The 16,771-nt window shown below is 42.9% G+C and overlaps 1 long non-coding RNA gene across 3 annotated transcripts in view; it reads right to left on the reverse strand.

The window, feature by feature from the left end:
- The window catches only part of LOC142070559 (uncharacterized), a 265,748-nt gene that overhangs the window by 78,903 nt on the left and 170,074 nt on the right, over positions 1–16,771 (reverse strand). The gene's annotated exons all lie outside the window — the stretch shown is intronic.

The following is a 16,771-nucleotide window of genomic DNA, read 5'->3' on the forward strand; positions in this document are numbered from 1 at the left end:
ATTATTTCAGAATGTGGGTTTTTGCCCTTTGATCCCTCTGTCTCCTTGACTTTGAATATCAGCTAACTGTAATTCTGAAACCTATTTCCTCTTTTTTCTTTAGATAGTGCTCTTCAATTTCTGTTATTAATCTCATATTGTTCATCTATGGTACTATCTCAGCAACATTCAGCTAACTAGAAATAATTAGTTAAAAATAAACATATATTTATATATCAATCAATTTAAATCCACAATGCATCTACATAAAATATATACGGTAAGTCAGTCTATTAAATGTTTGACTTAATGAAGACTAGTAATTCAATTAAAACAACAACATAATAAGGAAACAGTAAGACTATATAGTATACAATTACTGAATTTAGTCTCCTTTGCACTACATTATTTCTGTCACCTGGAAACTAATTAGCACAACATAATCACATACTTCCTGTCTAGTAAACATACAAGTCTCATAGGAACAAATGATTTGTATCATGAATCACTAGCCACTGCTTATTTGTAATTATCATATAAATGAGGTGCTTTAGGTTGACCTCCAATTCCCCCGTCCTTGTCTGAGGCAGAGAAGATACACTAGTTATGCAAAAACTTGAGGCAATTTAAATTACTTATTTAGCCCCATGTAACATTTTTTGTTTTGTGGAAATTGCTCTAAAAGTAAAATTAGTAAATGTAAGGGTAATTCTGAAGATAAGCACAACAGGGTCCAGATGTTTGACTAGGTTTTCTAAGCACTATGGCAGTACAAATTTAATAAATAAATAAATAAATAAACAATATAGTCAAGAAAAATGACAAAGTGAAATTATAGAAATGAAATCTCATAGGTGTCTGCTGTGTTATTACATAAAAATCATTCATCTAGTGGTTGCATTAACTTACTAGGAAGACTGAATACTTAACCAATAACTACCTTACTTCAGACAAGTTAACACCTCATACATAATTTTTCATGGTAAACATTTTGCTTGCAATTTTATGAGCAAGTAAGGTTTACCAGCAACATCAGTTCAGGCAGGTCATCAAGTGTGGTATTCTGCCTCCAGTACTGCCCCTTACCTGAAGCAAGGACCAATTAATAAGATATTACGGGATTTTAAGAATCTTAGCCATCCCTGTAAAGTTGATACCACAGCTGACAACAAGCTAGCCAGGAAACAAAGTAGAAGACAGCAATACCAGGCATCCCACTCACAACTGATTGCCGTTGTGACCACCAGCCTTAAACCCCAGAGGGAAGGAATAGGTCATCCCCTGGACTCCTGCCTCGGACCTCAAGCTTTATCCCTAATGCAGGTTGTATTTTGACAAGGAAAGGAGAGAGGAGAGCAACAACCTGAAATGCCTCAACTGGCCACTCACTGGCTGGAGCAGAGCACTAAGAAGGAGAAGCCATGAAAAGGTGTTCACCTGGGGTGCTCATGACCTGGGAGCAGAGTGAAAGCAAGCCGGTCTGGTCCGGTCCAGCGTACTGGTAAAAAAGTGGCCACCGGTACACAGACGACCATACCAGCAGGGCCGCTGATGGGGGAGGGGAGGGCAAAAGGGGCAGCTGCCCCGGGGCCCGGTGATTTAAAAGGGCCCAGGGCTCCAGCCGCTGCCTCAGAGATGGTGGCCAGCCCCTTGGGGCTCCAGTGGCAATTTAAAGGGCCCAGGGCTCCCAGACGCTGCTGCTGATGCTGCTACCATGTCAGCGGCCAGAGCTCCAGGCCCTTTAAATTGTCACTGGAACCCCAGGTGGCATGGGCCAGGCAGCGCTGAAGAGCTTGGCCCTGGGTGGGGACCCAAAGGAGAGGCTGGGCCCGGGTCCCTCTACCCCTCCCAGCCGCCTGCCCTCTTTGGAGAGGGGGGTGGCCCAGCATGGGATTCACATGGACTCCGACCACTAGGCTGCACTACCACACCTGCAAGGGCGGGTTATATGGACTCTGGCCATTGGGCCACACAGCCCTGGCATTTAGGGAAGGTTACAGGGACTCTGGCCACAGGGCCGCACTACCCCACCTTTGACGGGGGTTAATATGGACTCTGGCCATTGGGCCACACAGCCCTGACGTTTGGGACGAATTACATGGACTTTGGCTGTTAGAACTCACTACCCGGACAAAGGAGGTGATTGTGTGGAGAGAGACCATTAGGCCACATCGGGCCGCCCACAGAGAGACGAGTGCACGGACTTGGGAGTGGCAAGGCTCCGACACCCCACCCATGCCCCAAAGGGGCAGTAAGGTGCTAGGCCCGCCACAGGGAGGATCTATTAACGGAGATTCTCTCTATCTTAGTAAGGAAGAAAGGATGGAAGATGATAAAATACAGGTAGGATCTGATGAGAAACAGTCAAATGAAAAAGAGTCCCATTCAATTACATCATGTAATGGCAGACAGCTAAAATGTGACAAGTTTTTAAAGTGCTTATATACCAGTGCTAGAAGCCTAATAATAAGATGGGTGAACCAGAGGGCCTCATATTAAATGAGGATATTGATATAACAGGCATCACAGAAACTTGATGGAATGGGGATAATCAATGGGACAGAGTAATACCAGGGTACAAAATGGCAGACGAAATTCAATGTTGATAAATGCACATTGGAAAACTTAATCCCAACTATACTATCAAATGATGGAGTCTAAATTAGCTGATACCGCTCAAGAAAGATCTTGGAGTCATTGCAGATAGTTCTCTGAAAACATCCACTCAATGTGCAGCGGCAGTCAAAAAAGAAAACGAAATGTTGTGAATCATTAAGAAAGGGATAGATAATAAGACTGAAAATATTGTATTGCCTCTATATAAATCCATGGTACACCCACATCTTGAATACTGAGTGCAGATGTGATCACCCCATCTCTAAAAATGCAGCCTCACCTCCAGGGGCAATGCCATGCCAATCTCAGTTGGATAGAATATCAAGGCCTTCTGCAGTCAGGGCCAAAATGGATCACTCACTAAATGTTTGTGAGTGTTGGTGGCACTGTAATTGTCTCACACGCACTAGGGATTGGGAGGGTGAGTTCAAACGTGAGAAGACAGACCAAAAATATCTTTTAAAAAAAGATCACGTGATTCGGAGGCCAGCTCCATGATTTTGGGAGTACTGATTTTTGAACTTTTGGGGTTGGCAATACTGTTTCCTTATTACAGCACAATGTGCAAAAGAACAGACTGTCCATGCTATAGTTTGCTATAATAATCAATCAATTTAATATCCCACGAATCTTTCCCTTTCCAGACTGAACAAACCTAATACTGTGTTATCCTTGGTATTTTTTGGTTGCTTACTTGTTTGGGGGTTTATTGCCAAATCTCTCAAAGCATATTTCCTGCCACTCTCTAGGCAGCTAATGTGTTTTATTTTATCAATAACATTTCATTTTTATTCATCATGAAAGAAAATATCCACCTATCCCCGTATTGCCAACTCCAACGTTCAAAAATCATAAAGCAGATCACCCAAATCATGAGATTAAACACAAAAAAAACTCATTAATTTCGGGCCAAACATTATACTGTGGTTTGGTCTGTGATTTTTAAGTCCCCCTGTGCCCCATCACCCTGCCCCCCACCCCCGCCAGTGTGAGTATGTTGCAATGCTCCCAGATATATCCAAATGACTTTGGCACCTGCTTCTGTAGCTTCATCCACATATCTGCTCATCCCCCTGCCACTCATCAATTCTGTGACTCCAATTCTCTTCCAGTTCTGCTCCCACATCAATTCTCCCTCACTGTCTCTCCTCCAGAAGCTCTTCACCCCCCACTCCCAGGCCTGTGGGGGCTGCAATGGGGTTCCCCTATCCCCCTTCCAGGAGAGGGACAGCAGCTCCAAGGGCTGTTCACCACCCTTCCTCGTCACCCCTTATTTCTTCCCAGGCCAAGTGTTGCAGGGAGTGGGAGGGGAAGGAGAAGAAGCAGAGAGGAACTGTCCCATTATTCCCAGGAGGGGAGGGGTGATGAGGGAGCAGAGCCACCCTCAACTGCTGGTCTTTTCCTGTTCCCGTCTCCCCTCCTGTGAAGATGGTGTCTATTCCTGAGGGAAGGGGAAGAGAGCTCTGCCCGCTTCCTGCAGCAACTCTGATTGGCTGCTCTCCCCCCGAAGGTGGGGAAGTTGGAAAGACAGCCTATAAGAGAGAGAGACTTCCCCCAGGTAGAGCTGAAATTCACAAGGGGACTGGAGCTTCTCATGTCATCATGAGGCTGGCCTCAGCCTTGGCCTCAGCCCTGGCCAAACTCATGTGACTTGTGAAGAAATAGTGAGAGCTGGCAACATTGATACCACATTTTGAAAGGGGCTGTTGATTTTAAATGTCTCTCTCCCCCATTTTAAAGGAAATGTAATGCTTTGGAAAAGTGCCAGATTGGCCTAATTGTATAATGAAGCCACTACTTAGCCATGAAGCCACTACTTAGCCATAAAGCCCTAACTCAAATAGCTGCTCTGGTTTCCCCATTCCACCTTAAATCCTTAGCCTCTTTGAAGAGACTGATATCTACCACTCCTAGTTGTCTTTCATTCTACAGGACATCCTACATTTCAGCCATTTTTTTATCTGCATCCTGCCATTCTGAATTGTCACCAGCAAGTCCAGCCCGAAGACTCCAAGACAGCCTCTAGACTCTTTCCTAGCCCTCTCAGAGACTGTTTTCAGCAGTCTGGGTGGTCTTCCCCTGCAGATGCACTCAGTGTTGTTCTTGTGGCACTATATGTGTCACTTTCTGAGCCAGAGACAAAGCAACCGGTGTCTAACCCTCCATTGCTCTCTCCCCCTGCCCTGGAAGGCCGTGGAGTGCTGGCTCTGGGAGGGCATTTGGGTACGGGAGGGGTTCTGCCCTGTGGCAGGGGGTTGGGGTGCGGGGTCTGGGAGGGAGTTAGGGTGTGGTTCCGACCTGGGGCAGGGGGTTGGGGTGTGAATGGGAGTGCAAGGTGCGGGGTCTGGGAGGGAGTCAGGGTTGGGGAGGGGATTTCAACCTTGAGCAGGGGGTTCAGGGTGCAGGCTACAGCCGGGCAGCACTTACCTCAGGCGTCTCCCGGTCGGCGGCACAGTGGGACTCAGGCGGGCTCCCTGCTGCTCCTGGAAGCGGCTGGCATGTCCGGCCCCTAAGCAGATGCACGGTCAGGGGGCTCTGCACAGTGCGCACTGCCTGCACCTGCAGGCACTGCCCCCACAGCTCCCATGACTACGGTTCCCAGCCAATGGGAGTGCGCGGCTGGCACTCAAGGAAGGAGCAGCACATGTAGCTTCCCTGGCCGCCCCTGTGCCTAGGGGCTGCAGGGATATGCCGACTGTTTCCAGGAGCTTCCCGGAGCCAGGGCAGGCAGGGAGCCTGCCTTAGTTCCGCTGTGCTGCCAACCGGACTTTTAACGGCCTGGAGCCACCAGGGTTCCTTCTCAAATGGGTGTTCTGGTCAAAAACCGGACACCTGGCAACCCTAAGACCACCATATTTCTCTGGATCTTGACTGCTGACCAGGGTCAGACTTATTTTCTTTAACCAGATTTAAACAATAGTAAATCAATGCCCAGGCAAATTAATGCCCACGCAAAAGGCTGGAAGGGGAGTGAGGTTTAGTGGATGAGGCACTGGACTGGAAGCATAGAGACCTGGGTGCTATTCCTCGCTCTGCCATCGCCCTGCTGTGACTCCTTGGGCAAGTCACTTTATTTCTCTGTGCCTCTTTTTCTACCTCCTGTCTGTCTTGTCTATTTAGACAGCAAGCTCTTTGGGGGCAAGGATTGTCTTCCACTATGTGATTGGACTGTGCCAAGCACAATGAGGCTCTGATCTTGGTTGGGACCTCTAGTCACTACTGTAATATAAAAAATAATAGATGCCCAGAAAATTACACAGTATAAAATATTTGAACAATTGACTCACACCCGAAAAGCACTGTATCCCAAAACTAATTCAGTGGGGGTGAGGGGAGGGGAACCTAGTGCCCCATAATGTACCCTTCTATACAGGTGATAGCAATTCCGTTGTTTTCTGACCCAAAGCTAGCAAAAATAGTGTTTTCTTATAGGCCAGTACACAAGCTTTCAAAGTCCAGAAGCTAAAGCAGAGACCACCTTGAGTGCATATCTTATGAGATCTGCAGTGAGCAAGCACAACATTTACAAGAACTACATTTTATAAGATATGGTGTCTTGTTCTAACAAGATTTACAAGTGTATCTCTTATAAGATGCACACCCAAAGCAGTGTCTTCTAGAACTCCCAAGCTAGGCAGTGTCCTGGGGATAAGCTTCCCAACCTACAGCAGCTTCTCTCCTCCCAGGCCATACAAAAGACCTAACTAAGCAGTCTGATTTTTCAGAGATTCTGAGCACTAACCTCTCCCAGTGAGAAGGGTGTGCAGGGGTAGGCTCCATGAAGACACACAGACACGCCATAACCAAAGTCCCAGGACATATTTCATATGACACAGCTCCAGTACAAGTAGTCTTTAAAACCCAGCTTCATTCTTACCATAGCTGGACTCTGCCAGGATAGCCACCCCAGCCTTTTCATCCAGGGTGCTGCATACCTGCTCTTCCCATTGCAAACTCTCACAGCCACTCTACTGGGAGCATCCTTGATAGAGGAGCATCCTTCACTACTGCTGATCCTCTCATGGTTTCTCTGGGGCCCAGCTCTGCAACAAGGAGATCTCAGTGGGTAAGCTCCTCTTGCCGTTCCCCTTTCCTTAAGCCCACTCTGATCCTTGGCTCCAGCTCTCTGGCTTAGGCTCTCTCCCTCTACTGTTCCTCCTGCTTCCAGCCCCCTCTAGCCTTGGCCCTCTCTGGCTTGGGTATACCAGCCAGCAAATCCTTCTTTTTGCTCTCCTGCCTTAAGATAACTAAGTGACAATGACTACAGAAATATTCAAGATAAACAGACAACTAAACAAACACATATAAGCCAGCTCCTCAAAGGTACGTGACATTTTTGCATTTCTTAGCTAAGACGTGAGTAGATAAGTATTAATGTTTTTATTTTTGTAAGTGAAGTCAGATTAAATATGACTAAATTCCTGTTTACTGGGTATGAAGATACAGAAAATCAGAAAACTTTGTGTTCTGAGGAATTTACCAAATGAACAGTAAATATTCACCTGCTGCTAAGATCAACTGGTTGTCTTCAATTTAATCTAAATATAATTAAAAAAAGAAATAAAGAGGAGATCAGGATTCCACTTACCAATTTGGAACCAAATAATTCAAACAATCTTTCACTCTAAAGTTGCAGCAGCATAAGAAAGAAAGTCAATGCAAATCCTTTCTTTTACTTCTACACCAGTATTAATTTCTAGTTAACTAACCCAGTCAACAACTTGAAGGAAAGTCACAATAGTTTCATAAATCATTATAGAACAATATATACAGGGGGAGTGGCTGTGCTTCGAGAAATTTCCACAAGTAACTTTTGTAACATACACAAAGCAGTTGGCAAAGTCAACATGCTTCCAGTGGAACCAGCTGCTGTGTAAGTTCTAACAGTTACTTTGTGTAATGGAATGTCTTAGCAGTCAGTTAAATTTCTTAAAGGTGACTCTGACAGATTTTTTTTTGTAATTGGATTTATGCCTATTATTGTTTCTTGATGGTGTATAAAGAAGCCATAAAAGTTTTTCTCTGCTTGTCTTTTTACCTTAAATACGTAGGTGTTGAAACTGGTCTTCCCTAGTTTTAACAGAGAATTTTTTTAGGGTATCAGAGATGTGTATTATGAATTCTCATACCTTAACTGAACGGGCAAGCGTGTTGAGCCTTTAACAAAGCCACCCTCTCTCATAAATTTTCATTAGGCACTGAAGCTAAACAAAACTTAGTAAAAACAAAAAACAAAATGTAAACACATGGTCTTCTCCCAGGCTCCCCCTCGTGGTCTCAGGGCAGCCCTGCAAGTGGCCCCTCATCTCAGTTTTCCTTCTGAGTCCCCAGTAACTGCAAAAGAGCTTATTGTCTAGTCTATAATCATAGTTTATTAGCAAAAAGCCATAACCAAAAGTCTCAGGACATATTTCATATGACACAGCCCCAGTACAAGTAATCTTTAAAACCCAGCTTGATTCTTACCATAGCTGGACTCTGCCAGGATAGCCACCCCAGCCTTTTCGTCCAGGGTGCTGCATACCTGCTCTTCCCATTGCAAACTCTCACAGCCACTCTACTGGGAGCATCCTTGACAGAGGAGCATCCTTCACTACTGCTGATCCTCTCATGGTTTCTCTGGGGCCCAGCTCTGCAACAAGGAGACCTCAGTGGGTAAGCTCCTCTTGCTGTTCCCCTTTCCTTAAGCCCACTCTGGTCCTTGGCTCCAGCTCTCTGGCTTAGAGCCAGCAAGCATCTCCCTCTGCTGTTCCTCCTGCTTCCAGCCCCCTCTAGCCTTGGCCCTCTCTGGCTTGGGTATACCAGCCAGCAAATCCTTCTTTTTGCTCTCCTGCCTTAAGCCCTTTTCCAGGAACCACCTTCTCTCTAGCTCGCTCGGGCAGCTCTCATCTTCCTCTTTTCCTGACTGAACCAGTCTGCCCTGCCTCTTCTTTTCCCTCACCAGGCCTCTTAGGATATGTCTACACTGCAATGAAACAGCCCAGCAGCCTGAACCCTGTGAGCCCAAGTCAGCTGGCACAGACCAGCTGAGGGTGCCTAGTTGCAGCGTAGACATACCCATAAATATGTTCTAGACTCAGGAAGTGTAGTCCTAGGAAATAGAACAATTCAAATGTTTCCGAGTGGCTGTATTAAATGCAGAAAAAATGCCTTGCTGGACAAATCAGAGTTGGTATCATCAACATTAAGAAACAGATAATTTCTATATACAAAATTAACCAGAACTGTTTTTATGCTACAACATGATCAAGAGCCAGACTTAACACACTTAGAGGCATATCACTCAGTCAAGTGGTGATGAGATGCTCAGATATTAGGGTGCTAAGCACAGTATAGAAATCTATATAGAATAGAATACAGACAATTGTTTGGATACAAGACTTTTAAGCACTTTAGCCAGAAATAGTACATTAGCTATTGGAAGGCACATACTCCAAAATCCAATGCAGTTTTTAATTGAGCACACATCTAGTCTAATTTAATGGAATTGGAACTATACCAAAACTTAAAGACAAATCAATAGTTTGTGTAAGAAATGAAGAACTCTAACTGGTACACTGGTTCAGGTGGTCAGCAGGCCAGGAATCAGAAGTCAACATTTTTTCCCCATTATGTTTACTGAAATCTTTTGAGAGAGATACAAGGCATTACACATATCCACAAATACAGTAAAAATTCATGGTAGATGACAGACGAAATAAGGATAATACAATTTAGAAAGACATTACAGGACTTACAATATAATAAGTTCTGAATAATGCATGGAGGATAGGAGCATGGTAGATTTATCTGTGGCAAAACTACAGGGGAGGCAAAATAATAATAGATTCTATATGTAAATAATGCTTTTGATCCTGAAGGATTCTAAAGAGCTTCAGAAGTTACAAAACACACTACAACAAAAATAGAAAGCAGACACTTCCTATTTGGGGGTAGAGGGTAGGGTACAGTCAATGAGCATAAAACACAATCAGTAGTGAAGGGAAAGAAAATCTGGTTAAAAGCATGTCATAAATATAAAGGGAAGGGTAAACCCCTTTGAAATCCCTCCTGGCCAGGGGAAAGCTCCTCTCACCTGTAAAGGGTTAAGAAGCTAAAGGTAACCTTGCTGGCACCTGACCAAAATGACCAATGAGGAGACAAGATACTTTCAAAAGCTGGGAGGAGGGAGAGAAACAAAGGGTCTGTGTCTGTCTATATGCTGGTCTTTACTGGGGATAGACCAGGAATGGAGTCTTAGAACTTTTAGTAAGTAATCTAGCTAGGTATGTGTTAGATTATGATTTCTTTAAATGGCTGAGAAAAGAATTGTGCTGAATAGAATAACTATTTCTGTCTGTGTATCCTTTTTGTAACTTAAGGTTTTGCCTAGAGGGGTTCTCTATGTTTTTGAATCTAATTACCCTGTAAGATATCTACCATCCTGATTTTACAGGGGGGATTTCTTCATTTCTATTTACTTCTGTTTTTATTAAAAGTCTTCTTGTAAGAAACTGAATGCTTTTTCATTGTTCTCAGATCCAAGGGTTTGGGTCTGTGGTCACCTATGCAAATTGGTGAGGCTTTTTATCCAACATTTCCCAGGAAAGGGGGGGTGCAAGTGTTGGGAGGATTGTTCATTGTTCTTAAGATCCAAGGGTCTGGGTCTGTAGTCACCTAGGCAAATTGGTGAGGCTTTTTACCAAACCTTGTCCAGGAAGTGGGCTGCAAGGTTTTGGGAAGTATTTTGGGGGGAAAGACGCGTCCAAACAGCTCTTCCCCAGTAACCAGTATTAGTTTGGTGGTGGTAGCGGCCAGTCCAAGGACAACGGATGGAATATTTTGTACCTTGGGGAAGTTTTGACCTAAGCTGGTAAAGATAAGCTTAGGAGGTTTTTCATGCAGGTCCCCACATCTGTACCCTAGAGTTCAGAGTGGGGGAGGAACCTTGACAAAGCATATGAGCAAACTCATATCCTAACTAAAGTTCCCTGGGACCTTTCATGCCCATTAATAGTAGAAAAAACACATTTGTTTTTAAATCTCATCCACAAGATCCTCCAGAATAAACTGCATAGTGTTTAGTGTAATTATCTCAGTAGGAAAATATGCTGAATTTGCCTTGCTGGAATTTGGGAGGGGAAAAAAAATCAGATAGGTTTCCACACATTCACAAAAATTTCATAAAGAACATCATCTTCTCCACCTTTACTGTCTTGATAAGTTCTTAAAATCAAGCACCAACAATGAAAGGGATGGCATTAACAACATATTGGTCGGGCTTATTTTGTGCACTGTCAATCAGACAGCTGGCAAGAAACACACAGGACAAGGTACCTTGAGAGATACTACATGTCCAGTGTAAGATCCCCAGTTACACAGACTCCTAGAAAGTATCTGCAATATAACAGCAACTTCTAGAATTAATATCCAAACAAGGGTAACATGACTCAGATCTAAACCAGAGGTGGCCAACCTGTGGCTTCAGAGCCACATGCGGCTCCTCAGAAGTATAGGCACCAACTTGTATAGGCACCAACTCCAGGGCTGAAGCTACAGGTGCCAACTTTCCAGTGTGCCAGGGGGTACTCACTGCTCAACCCCTGGCTCTGCCACAGGCCATGTCCCCACTCCACCCCTTCCCACCCCCTCCCCTGAGCCTGCCATGCCCTCACTCCTTCCCCGTCCCCCCCAGAGCCTCCTGCACGTCACAAAACAGCTGATTGGGAGGTGCGGGGAGGGCTGCCGGTGGGTGGGAGGCACTGGGAGCTGGGGGTGGGGAGGCTGATGTGGGGCCTCCTAACTGACGTATTACTGCGGCTCTTTGGCAATGTACATTGGTTAATTCTGGCTCCTTCTCAGGCTCAGGTTGGCCACCCCTGATCTAAACAAATTCCTCTTATCTCTTCCATATGTAAATAGCCATATAAGTACCAAGGCTCAGAATTTCAGACTTGAGTGCCTAAAGTCAGGAACTTAGATCCAGATTAAAGTACCTAAATGAAAGATTTTCAGAGATGCTGAGCACCCATAGCTCCCATTGACTCTTATTTAAATGTCTCACTTTAGGCACCCAAGTTTGAACTGTATGGCCCGGTTCTCCTCTGCTCACAGCCACTGGGAGCAGCTAAATGGCTGTGAGATGCCAAACTAGATTACAGGGAATCTGTACCATTCATGATTGCACCAAAAAAGCAATGGTGGGTGAGAATGGTTTTAGGTAGGTCATTATCTCTAAACTACTTTGCCCTGAATTTGTGTGACAACATTAAAGTTTTAAAACCTTGGTGTAGTGCTCCATCTGATAATCCCATATACGCATACAAGGGCAGCAATTGGCTAATATAAAGGAAAATACCTAGCTACACAGGCAGTCACAAGCTTTGAAGTAGAGGAGAAGATGAAACCCATAATACTGAGATCTCAACAGGAACAGACTGGGAGGATGCTAAGAATTCAAATAATAAATGTTTTTATTCTATTTCTAGATACTGAATTCTCACCCAGTCTCTTTAATGAAAGGTAGAGGTAGAAATTTTTCTAATAATAAATACAAATTTTTGGGTCAAAATATTTTTTTCAAAATAATATATATATTATATATAAACAAAGTGTGCTTTTTCTTATTTTATTTAAAATTGATCAGAAGTATTACTGAAAATGGTTATCAAAATGTTTCATTTACCAATTACTGGGTAATCATTTTGGTAATGCTTTTGATAATTTTTTCCTCCCAAAACAGGCTTTTTTTTTAATTTACAAAAAAAAAAAGAATCTATTTGAAATACTTTGAAATGAAAACAACTTCCAAATTTTGAAACTTTTCAAAGAAATAGATTTTAATTTTTTAACCAGCTCTATTCAGAGGTTATTTCAAATCAGTTGAAACACCATTTCTAGTTAAATATCCCAAAAGAGGCTCAGAGGTCTTAACTTATCAAATATAGTAGTAATTTTGACATTTTCCACAGTCTGAGGAAAAAATATAGTTTTGACTGTTTTACAGAGGGGCATATAGGAGACATCAAATCTGGAGGGGATCATAAGGTGGAATTATATCTCTTCAGGGACACAAGGTCTCCAAACACTGTAACCTACAATAGCAACAACCACCATCACCATTACTACCACAATTACTTATGCAGACTCATCCGCCCCATTCCAGCTTCATTAGTCACTATAGGTTTGTCCCCTCCGCCGCTATCAAAGGTATACTAGCTGGTAAAGAAATCTCTATGAGAAGAACAAGCCATCTCAACCCCCACAGAACTGACCCTAGAGCCAAAATGTAGCACACGTATCCTTTCCTGATTGGGAGATGTTTGTTAAAGGATTGAATTCTATTGTCTAAATCCAGTATGGCTCAGCTATTCTGGTCCTTAGGAATCTTCATGAGCTCTAAACATAAATGGTTGCTTAAAGGACTTCATATTTAATTTTGTGATAAGCCTGTGACTACAGACACTTCTTTATTAAAAATATTGTATACGCTAACACAGTCACCAATAGTTCTTCTCCATTCTGTTACTTTATGAAAATAAAAGGATTAAGAATGATTGTGTTGTCTGTCAATATGCTACAGGGGAGATGTCTAATAGCTTCTCACATATGAAATGTGTAGATCTATCATCATCTCTAGAGTATATATTTCATATGGTTTCTTGATAAATTCCAGTAAATAAAGGAAGAGAAGGAGATGATGCCAAAAGCACAATATAACTTGGAAACACAATTCCCACCCACCCACTTTACAGAAAAACTACAAAGGAAGATAAAAGAAAGAAAATTCAATCACTTAGAGCCAGACTCACCCTGACACTGGAAAAACCACCTTGCGGGGCAGAAAACTCACAAGCTGCAACTTACAAACTTTCCTCCTAATCTGCCCATTACAAGTAGATAAAGAAAAGGGATAAACAGTTTTACCCCCACTACACAGAAGGGGCAGGAGGGCTTGTCTACTTAAACCTATGGATGTTCCCACATTACAATCAATCCTGGGACCCTCACGTGTGGAGGATAATGCTTCTGCACAGCTGATCTTCAGGGGCTGTTGGCCCCACCAATGGCCGCCTTCAGACTCTTCCCACAGAGTGTTTTTTCTCAGGGAAAGCTTTCTTGCAAAGTGCATCATCTCCATCCAACTTCTCTGTACCCAAAGTTCTCCATACCCAAAGAGCCCAAAACGTATGTACCTAAGAAGGGCTTTTGTGAGTCAAGACAAATCATGAGACCGTGACACAGAGCTCATCATCTTCCAATTCAGTGACCCCCAACCACTCCTCTATAGGCCTATATCCTGGTGAGACTACATCTTCAGAGGCGCACCATGGCCAGAGGCTCCTCTCTTGGCAAGGGGAGAAGGTGGGCAATGGAAGACATGGTGGCCTTATGGTAGATGTAGTCCAACCGGGGAGACAGGTTTACAGGGGAGAATGGGAGCATGAGGCACACAAACAGCAACTCCCAGAAGGCACCATGGCAAAATATCTGAATCAAAATAGTTACGGTTTTTAGCTGAAATTTTTCTGAATTTTAATTTTCTAGAGAAAAATGCCCATTTTCTGACCAGATCTACTTCAAACCCTGCCCCTCTTTTTTGTTTTGATAAACTTTCTTCCTTCTCCCCTTGCATATGGAAGGGTCCCCGTCTAAAGTATATCGCACAGGAAGGCTCAAATTGGGAAATAAAACAAAGGTAGTCTGCCTCGCTTTGCCCACAAGCCAAGTTTCACCTACTCAGGATGCCAAAATGAGATGTTATTCACAAAAGCTTGTGCGGATGTTTAAAATGTGACCATGTATTCTCTGCTGGCTTCTCAAGCTTCAGCCCTTCTCAGTAGTATTCAGGGTTGGGTTAAAAAAGAGACACAACCAGCCTATGCCTAGGGTCCTATCACTCAGAGTCATGTGATATCAGAATGTACGCTTTGCTCTCATGGTTGCTAAGAAACCTTGAAACTGAGTGCTGGTATAGCTGCAGCAGAGATATCTGTCTGAGTCTTCAGTCTAGCACAAAGGAAGAAGCAGCAGCCACTAGAGACAGGAAGGTAGTTGCCAGGCCTTACGTCCCCCATCACAGCAGATCCATGACTCTAGCCATTTTGAAATGGGACACCTTGGATGCCCTCTCCAGCTCTGAAGTATTGGCTCCCCCTTGTTAGGGCTCAGATGCCCCTCTGGGCTCCATTCCTCTCATCTGGGTGTTTTGGCTTGACAGGTCAATTTAGAAATGATGGTTCTCCCAAGTTTCTCCCAAGTGCCATCTACTTCTGGCATCATCATGAGATGCCACTCTCCATAGATTGTACAGATCTTTACAGTAGCCTCCCGTTCTTTTTATAAATGATTTGATCAACTTTTAAATAGATTAAAGTTACATTATTGCCAACAGGCCCCACACACTATTCATTTCTCAGTGGTATTGTTTCAAGCTGTGGGCAGACATAGGAAGACATCACTCAGTAGTTATACTTGGTTCACATTTTCAAGCTTTCATCTGCATTTATAACAGTTAGAGACTACTCTTTAGAAAAAAAAAGAAAGAAAGGTGAGATTCTGGAGAAAAAGATGGCAGCCTTAACCTGCATAACTCCACCATGGATTCACCGCTGGTGAACCATGCAGCCATCCAAAACTCATGCCAGTAAAATCTTTATACTATACCATGCTCTCATGCATTCCATATTTATATGGATTTGACAGATGCACACGCACACATACACTCACTCTAGAAAGCATTCACTCATTCATTCATTCATTCAGCATCTGATTCCATTTACAGCAAAAGGGGATTAAATATAACTCTTAGTTTTCAAAGAAACAGCGAATAACTGCAGACTACAAGGTTCTACGGTGGCACAAGCCTACTGAAAACAGTCATCACAAAGTAAAAAAATAAAATGTAAATAAAAGGCAGGGGAGGCTAACAATCCAAAACCCCAAAGATATTACCTGTAATACAGACACTAAACAAAAGAATTAAAAATAATGGGAAGAATCTGAATAGATTAACGCAGAAGCAAGCTTTCTTTTACTAATACTGAATATCTTTTTTCATTCACTTATCTGAACACATTCTTGTCACTGGGCATTTATACATACATACTGTAGAATACCTTAGTGCTTGCAATCAGAGTGTATCCATTATAACAATGGAAACCAAGCCTGAAATATTTCAGCTACAACTGGAGGATGCCTCCACTATGATTGCTTTACAGAATGCTTAGAAACTCTACACTTCATTGAAAGATTTCACATAGCTACCATGAGGTGTCTTGGAGAAGATGTGGGAAAATAAGGATATATACTTTATGTCCATTTTTCTGTGAGACAGAATTCCTGCAGTCGCTATTAAAATGGCTAAAAGAAGATACTCATTCAAAAGAATTTTTGTTCAGTTGGGTTACTAGGGAAACCTGAGTTGCCTACAACCAGTGAAGTTTTAAATTACACAATGAATGCATGGATCCAGACATGATCCTGCTAGGTTCTGGAAAGAAAACCCATGCTGGATTAAAGGTTTTGGCGGTTAAAAGACATTACTGTACTAGCAGAGATGTTAGCTGAAACTACACAATAAAGGGTGATGGATTTCATAAAATACAAGGTCTTTTTTATAGAAAGTCATGGAATTACCACATGGTTTGAAAAAGCTTCTTGGGTTTAGAAATGTACGTTTTATATCTAATTACATATGAGATATTTAATTTGGGTTTTATATTTCTTTTTAAATAATTATTGCATAGTATTGGAACCATATACGTATGTACATGTGTATCTGTTTTCTGGTGGAAGTCTCCTCATGAGGGAAGTTTTGGAAAGTAAAGTGAGCTATTAAACAATTGTCATAGGCAAAGTCAAATGAGCATTCGATCTGTCATACCAGGTGCTATGGACAGCTCAGCATTTTTGCCATTTTGTAGCCAAAAGTCGCTAGCAACTGTTACCAGCACAGTACACATATGTGCATGTGATTTATGAATACTGGAAAGTAAAGGAAGATATTTTCATAATGAACAAGCTATGCAACAAAACATACCTACTACCGTGCTTTGCCTTTTAGCATAATGTTATTTATATAGCACCAAAAATGTAGTGGATATGTCACAGACACATACCCATATATAGACAATGTCTCTTCCCTAAGGAGTTTACAATGTGTAAACAAAAGTTAGGGAAGAGATTAGAAGCAGGT

Source organism: Caretta caretta, chromosome 1, assembly GCF_965140235.1.
Source record: "Caretta caretta isolate rCarCar2 chromosome 1, rCarCar1.hap1, whole genome shotgun sequence".
Taxonomy (NCBI): domain Eukaryota; kingdom Metazoa; phylum Chordata; order Testudines; family Cheloniidae; genus Caretta; species Caretta caretta.